General features: G+C 48.2%; 1 non-coding gene across 1 annotated transcript; it reads left to right on the plus strand.

Moving 5' to 3' along the window:
- Nucleotides 1-426: 426 nt before the first annotated feature.
- Nucleotides 427-499, plus strand: Trnas-gcu (transfer RNA serine (anticodon GCU)). The gene has a single exon. It is a non-coding gene; the product is annotated as a tRNA-Ser (tRNA).
- Nucleotides 500-5,925: the final 5,426 nt, after the last annotated feature.

Raw genomic sequence — 5,925 nt, forward strand, 5'->3', positions numbered from 1 at the left:
ACGGTGCGATGATGTGAATATCATACGTAACTTTCGTTAATGTATTCCTCCGGAGTCGAGCAATGCTTGAATATAGCTCGCTGAATCATAGGGATACAAATTTAATGTTTATCAGACTGCTATAAAAGCGGAGCTAACATTGGAACCACATACTTTAATCTGATATGACGTCTGTATTGTAGGAGTATACGCATCGTAGGAGTATCATGTATAGTGTTTATTGCTTTCTTGTAAAATTAGATAGCAAGCACCACAACCACAACTGACGTTGCACCGCCAATACGCCTGCAGAGGCTGTTTTTCCAAACCAGTTCATAGACCTGGCGTGGCTCTGTGGTAGAATACCTGATTGCCACGCAGAATGCTTGGGTTCGATTCTTGCTGGGATCCTAATTTTCATTCTTTCCATTCGTCGGGTCAAGCCCCGCCACGGTGGTCTAGTGGTTATGGCGCTCGGCTGCTGACCCGGAGGTCGCGGGATCGAATCCCGGCCGCGGCGGCTGCATTTTCGCGGTGGAGGCGAAAATGTTTGAGGCCCGTGTACTTAGATTTAGGTGCACGTTAAAGGACCCCAGGTGGTCGCAATTTCCGGAGCCCTCCACTACGGCGTCTCTCATAATCATATGGTGGTTTTGGGACGTTAAACCCCAGATATTATTATTATTATTCGTCGGGTCAACGCTGCCGATGTCGGTTTTTCTTAGCGCTCTCGCATTTAATGTCTGTTCTCGCCGTTCCTGGGTAGATATAAACTGTCAATCACCTGTGGCGCATACCCATGCACCGCGGCCCGTGGTAAGCGGGTATGTGCCACACGTGTCAAGTGGAAAGGGTTTGACGACGCACGCGACAGGATTTTCACTTTATTCATGTCACGATTCGACAGTCGTATTCGTCAAATCATGTTACCCTCCCATGCAAATTTTGGTCGGCACCAAGTTAAGGAGGCGATCATGAGAGCCCCCAGACGTAGGCGGCTAGATAGATAGATAGATAGATAGATAGATACGTAGATAGAAACGCTCAAAGTGCCAGAGGTTCGCTAAGAAATGCTTCGCATTTAAAAAGATCAGTTTCACCGCAAGCGCGAACCAATGAATGCGAAGGCAACAAATTGTAATGTTATACGAAGGAAGGCTGGCAGCTAACTCTTTTGGATCCGATCTCGCGTAACTATACAAAACGTCGGTGTAAGAGAATACGGCCGCTTCAGGGAGAGGTGCGCTTTGCGCAGTCTCTTCGCGTTGAGAGCGCGCGTAAAAGAGTATACGAGCCGTTTGCTGATGCCTGCGAGATAGCGAGCGCGCAAGCGATCGTGAACGCGCTTTTAGGATCAAAGTTCGCAGTTGCTGCTCAAGCACCTTCCCCCCCCCGCATCCCTCCATGCTCGTTCAAGACGGGCGGGGCGTTTCGTTTCTGCTTGGACAGCATTTGACGGCAGGTCTAACACGCGGGGGGATGTTATCGCATGCGCCCTCCGAGCGACGCTGATAGGCCGGCTCGTTTGATCTCTGCTTCAGCCGCGATCGTCGCCCCTGCTCTCGAGCTTTTACCCGCGAGTAGAACCTACAATGCGCGGCGGGATGTTATCAATTTGGACTTTATACGGAACATGACGGCTACGGTGACGCCCACGGCAAAAACCCGTCGAGAGTGCCCATATAATTGCTATCGCAATAAAAGTAGTCATGTGACGGTCTTTGGTTGGAAAATACCTTAACAGCGCAGTCAACTTTAGGACTTTTCTTCTTTAGGACTTTTAGAACTTTCTATTTTGTTAGGACTTTAGAGCACTCTCTCCCTAACTAAAAAGAAAGCAATATGTCCGTTGAAGTTACGAACATGTACTCCCTATTTCCATATAATGAGAGCCATCTGTAAGTTCTACGTAGGTCTTGTTCGTGGATCTGAAGGGATCTGAAGGACAGTTTTTGCAGTGTAGGCCTCTAGCGAGCAGCGCCATCGCTGCTGAACGGGACCGCATGTTTAATGTGTTGATGGTTTCCAAACATATTACACCGTCATCGATACTTGCGCAGTCAGCAACGCGGAGTAACTTCTTCAACAAGAACACAAGCATCCAACATCCCAGTCATTAGCGCTTGTGACACTGCCATGCTCAGACTCTAGCCGTGCGCAATTCCCTTCTCTGGGATGTTGCAGGTTCGATCAGCACGATCGAAAAAACAATATCGAAAAGAATGCACACACATGCTTTTTGCAATGTCGAAGAATTCCACGTTCTTAAAATTCGCCGAAGGTTTTGGGACGTTAAACCCCAGATAATATAGAAAATTCGCCGAAAAACAATGCCGTTCGTAAGGTACCGGTAAACTACAGGTTAAGTTAGCAGAGAGGCGTTGATGGTGGCCGTAGCTGCACGTTTCATCGCTCTAACTATTTCGCTCCTGTTGGAAGAGCTTGAGCGTGTTGACGGTATGCGGCGCTCCATCATGTCCACAATTAGTTGCGCTACATGCAATGCACAAGAAAAACTATACTTTTATTTTCATCTCGCTCAAGGATAGTATACATTAAATACAATCAAAGTGACTTACGAGAGTGAAAAAACATTAACGCATGAGGGAACGTGAAGTGCAACCATTGAAAGAAAGAAAGCTTCAGGACAGGAAGACACCAGGCTTGCGCTAAACAACCAGCCTGTGTCTTAGGTGAAGCAGAAGCCGCCTAAAAGCCTGGCGTATGAGCTTTCACTGCGAATACTCACCCATATAGGCGGAACCATAGGGGCGAGTTCGGGGTGTCAAATCCCCTTTCTCGCAGTTTGTTCTGTCTATACGCGTATTCATATAGACAGTATGCATATATATATATATATATATATATATATATATATATATATGTGTGTGTGTGTGTGTGTGTGTATATATATTTATGTGTGTGTGTCTGTGTGCGTGTGTGTGTATATTTATATATATATATACATTGTGATGAGTCAGTTTCGGTTTCACCGCCTTCGAGTGCCAAGGAGCTACACGAAGAAAGAGGAAGACGAAGTTGGGTGGGCGGCCATCGCCGCGTTCGATCAGGCGCTCGGGGCTTCGGACCCCGTGGCTGGGCCAGTCGCGCTATGCGGGCGTCACCACGCCTGCGAGGATGATGCAACGGTCCCACACTGCCGCCAGCACCGTACCAGAAGTAGCCATCACGAGCACCTGCGACGTGCCTTCTTGCAAGAACGAGACAACCAGGTCATCATGCTGCCCGGCGCCTGTGTTCGCCGCAACGGCATGACTGTCGACATCTTAAAGACAAGGCGGCTTGCAAGTCCGACACGACCAATTCATCGTGCTGCCCGGCGCCTGTGTTCGTCGCAACGGTACGAGTGAGTGGTCGTCGACATTGTAGGCATTGGGTCACGAGCGTGTGGTGACGCGCATATTTCCATGGAAGGACGTGAATGGTATTTCACCAAGGCTGAAATAGTAACGTTGTCAGTGCAGTATCCAGTTTATGGGTATTGTGTCAGTGTGCATGTCTTTGAATTGTGCTCCGTCTGAAATGATAAAGTAATTTTGCTATGTCTATTGTCTCGACTCTGCACGTCTGAGTTCCTGGGCCCACGAACCTTCACAATATATATATATATATATATATATATATATATATATATATATATATATATATATATATATATATATATATATATATATATATATGCTCAAGAAGAAAGGACAGAGACAACGCCCGTACGCTGGGCCGGCTGTTCTCGGACTTCGTTCTCCTCCGCTACGCACTAGGTGATCGAGCGCGCGTGAGCACCCGAGTCCCGGTTCCGCTTTTCGTCATTACTAGATGCCGGATATTTAGACACAGAACAGCTCGTTTTAGGCGCCAAAAATAGGCAGGCAAAAAAACATTTTAGGCTTCCAAAATAGTAAATATAGGTACAATAAATTTTCACATAAATGCAAATAATTTGAAAAGAAGACGCGCGCGAGCTCTATCTAGGAAAAGAAAACAAAAATGTTATTGCTTAAGATGGCACAAAGGAGTTAAACAGTTGAACATAGCCGTGCAATGTGCTTTGCCCCGCACGGTTCGCACGATGAGTCAAGATTCCACTGTTGCATCAACACACTCCTGGGTGTCTTCTCGTCATGACTGAGAAGGGCAGAGCGCGAGCAGATAGCCAGATCGCTAAAACACTAGAAGGGAAGGATTCTGCCTATTGTCCGGGTCGAATTGCGTAGAGCTAATTTCTCCCCTGCCAGTGAATCACTGGCGTAGCCAAAGAAGGGAGGGGGTTCAACCCCCCCCCCCCCCGAAATTTTTCAGTTTTGCATGCGTATATATGGACGCAAGCATACAAGCGCACTCACGAACGTACATGAAGTATGGTTGAAACTTCCCCCCCCCACCGCCCCTCCCTTCCGAAAAAACACTTCTGGCTACACTGATGCAGTGAACACCTTACAAGTTAACTTGCAAAAACAAAAGCCGCCTGTACATAATAATTCCCTTTCTTTTTTGCTCTTCACTCTCCTTTCTACTGACGGCTCTCCACGGTCTCGCATTCGCGATCCGCGCACGTCATGTCTCTGCGGGGCCGAATGTCCGTGTCCCACTTCATGGCTGCTAGCAGTTGTTTCCGGGAGTCGGTTGAACTACAGGACTAGGTTGAACCCCATAGTTCCGAACAGTCAGTGTTGCGCGCTGGCATGAATAACGGTCTCAAACTGCTTCCGGGAGCGCAACTTGAGGCTAAATAGTGTTAATACAAGCGGCAATTTCGAAAATAGGCATTTATAGGCATTTGTCAGTATTTAGGCACAAACGCCGCAAATAGGCATTTATAGGCACTCTAAAAACACTATAAAAGCCTTTCTTAACCTCTAATCTCATGCTTGTTTGTCAATGTGGCACGATAGGAGCGCAAGGAACAAAGCAGGCATTTGCCTAAAATCTGGTCTCTAGTCATGACGCTCCGCCACGCTGCGAAACTGCATGTAGACCTACCGAAATTTTCTCTGGAGGGCGGCATTGACTCAGCTCCGCTGGGCGGTCGTGTGTAAGCCGCGACTTGTCTTGCCTAGCTGCCGAACATTCTGGGGGGCGACATTGGCTGTGTCGTGGCGGTCGACCTCGGCCACGCAGCGAAGTCATGTTAGCTGTCAATCATGTACCTGGCGGCCGGCATTGGCTTAGTCGCGGAGAAAACAGCGCACGCGGCATAGCAAGAAGAGGATACTGAAACAGCATCCGAGCAGACAACCGGGTTGGCACGTTTTCTCGGCGTATCTTTTCCACTTCTTTCTGGAAGCCTGTTACATGCGACTCGTTGTAACCACCCGGAGGACAATGAGGCCCTTCGTCAAGGAAAAGAATATTCCGCTGCTTTTGAGAAACTGAGAAATTATTTTCTTTAGCAACCTTCTCGATTTCAATCACTGGTGTCTTATTCTCCTCTTCTTCATTGTTATCCAAAAGCCATGGCGGCGCTCCTTGTGGCACACCGTGTGCGTTACGTTGGGGGTCCAACGTAGGCGTCTTCGCGAAAGATGGCACGTCATGAACGGACAGCTGGATTAGCGACCGTGTGATATTATTGCGCTTGTCTAGGAGAACCTCCTCTGCTCAACGGTGGTGAATTGGGCACGTTGTACTGAATTTCTTTCATCCCTTGCAGGTCTCCAGTCAAGTGCTGTGGTTCCTTTCCTTTCCTTTCAGGACGTCTGCTATGAGCATGTGAGGCTGCTTCTAGTTGCTTTTACTTCACGTTTTCTGGTTGCCTTGAACTCCACACTGAGAAGACACAGGCGTGTCCTGGCAGCTTCCCGGCTGACGCGCGATAACGCTCTCAATTCCGCTCCAGATCAAGATCCAGATGCCACTCCTAGGACCGGTCCTGCTCCAAAGAGTGTAAGAGGGGCATGGAACCTGTTGCAGCTCAAACATGGCAAC

Source organism: Rhipicephalus sanguineus, chromosome 2 (genome assembly GCF_013339695.2).
Source record: "Rhipicephalus sanguineus isolate Rsan-2018 chromosome 2, BIME_Rsan_1.4, whole genome shotgun sequence".
Lineage (NCBI taxonomy): Eukaryota > Metazoa > Arthropoda > Arachnida > Ixodida > Ixodidae > Rhipicephalus > Rhipicephalus sanguineus.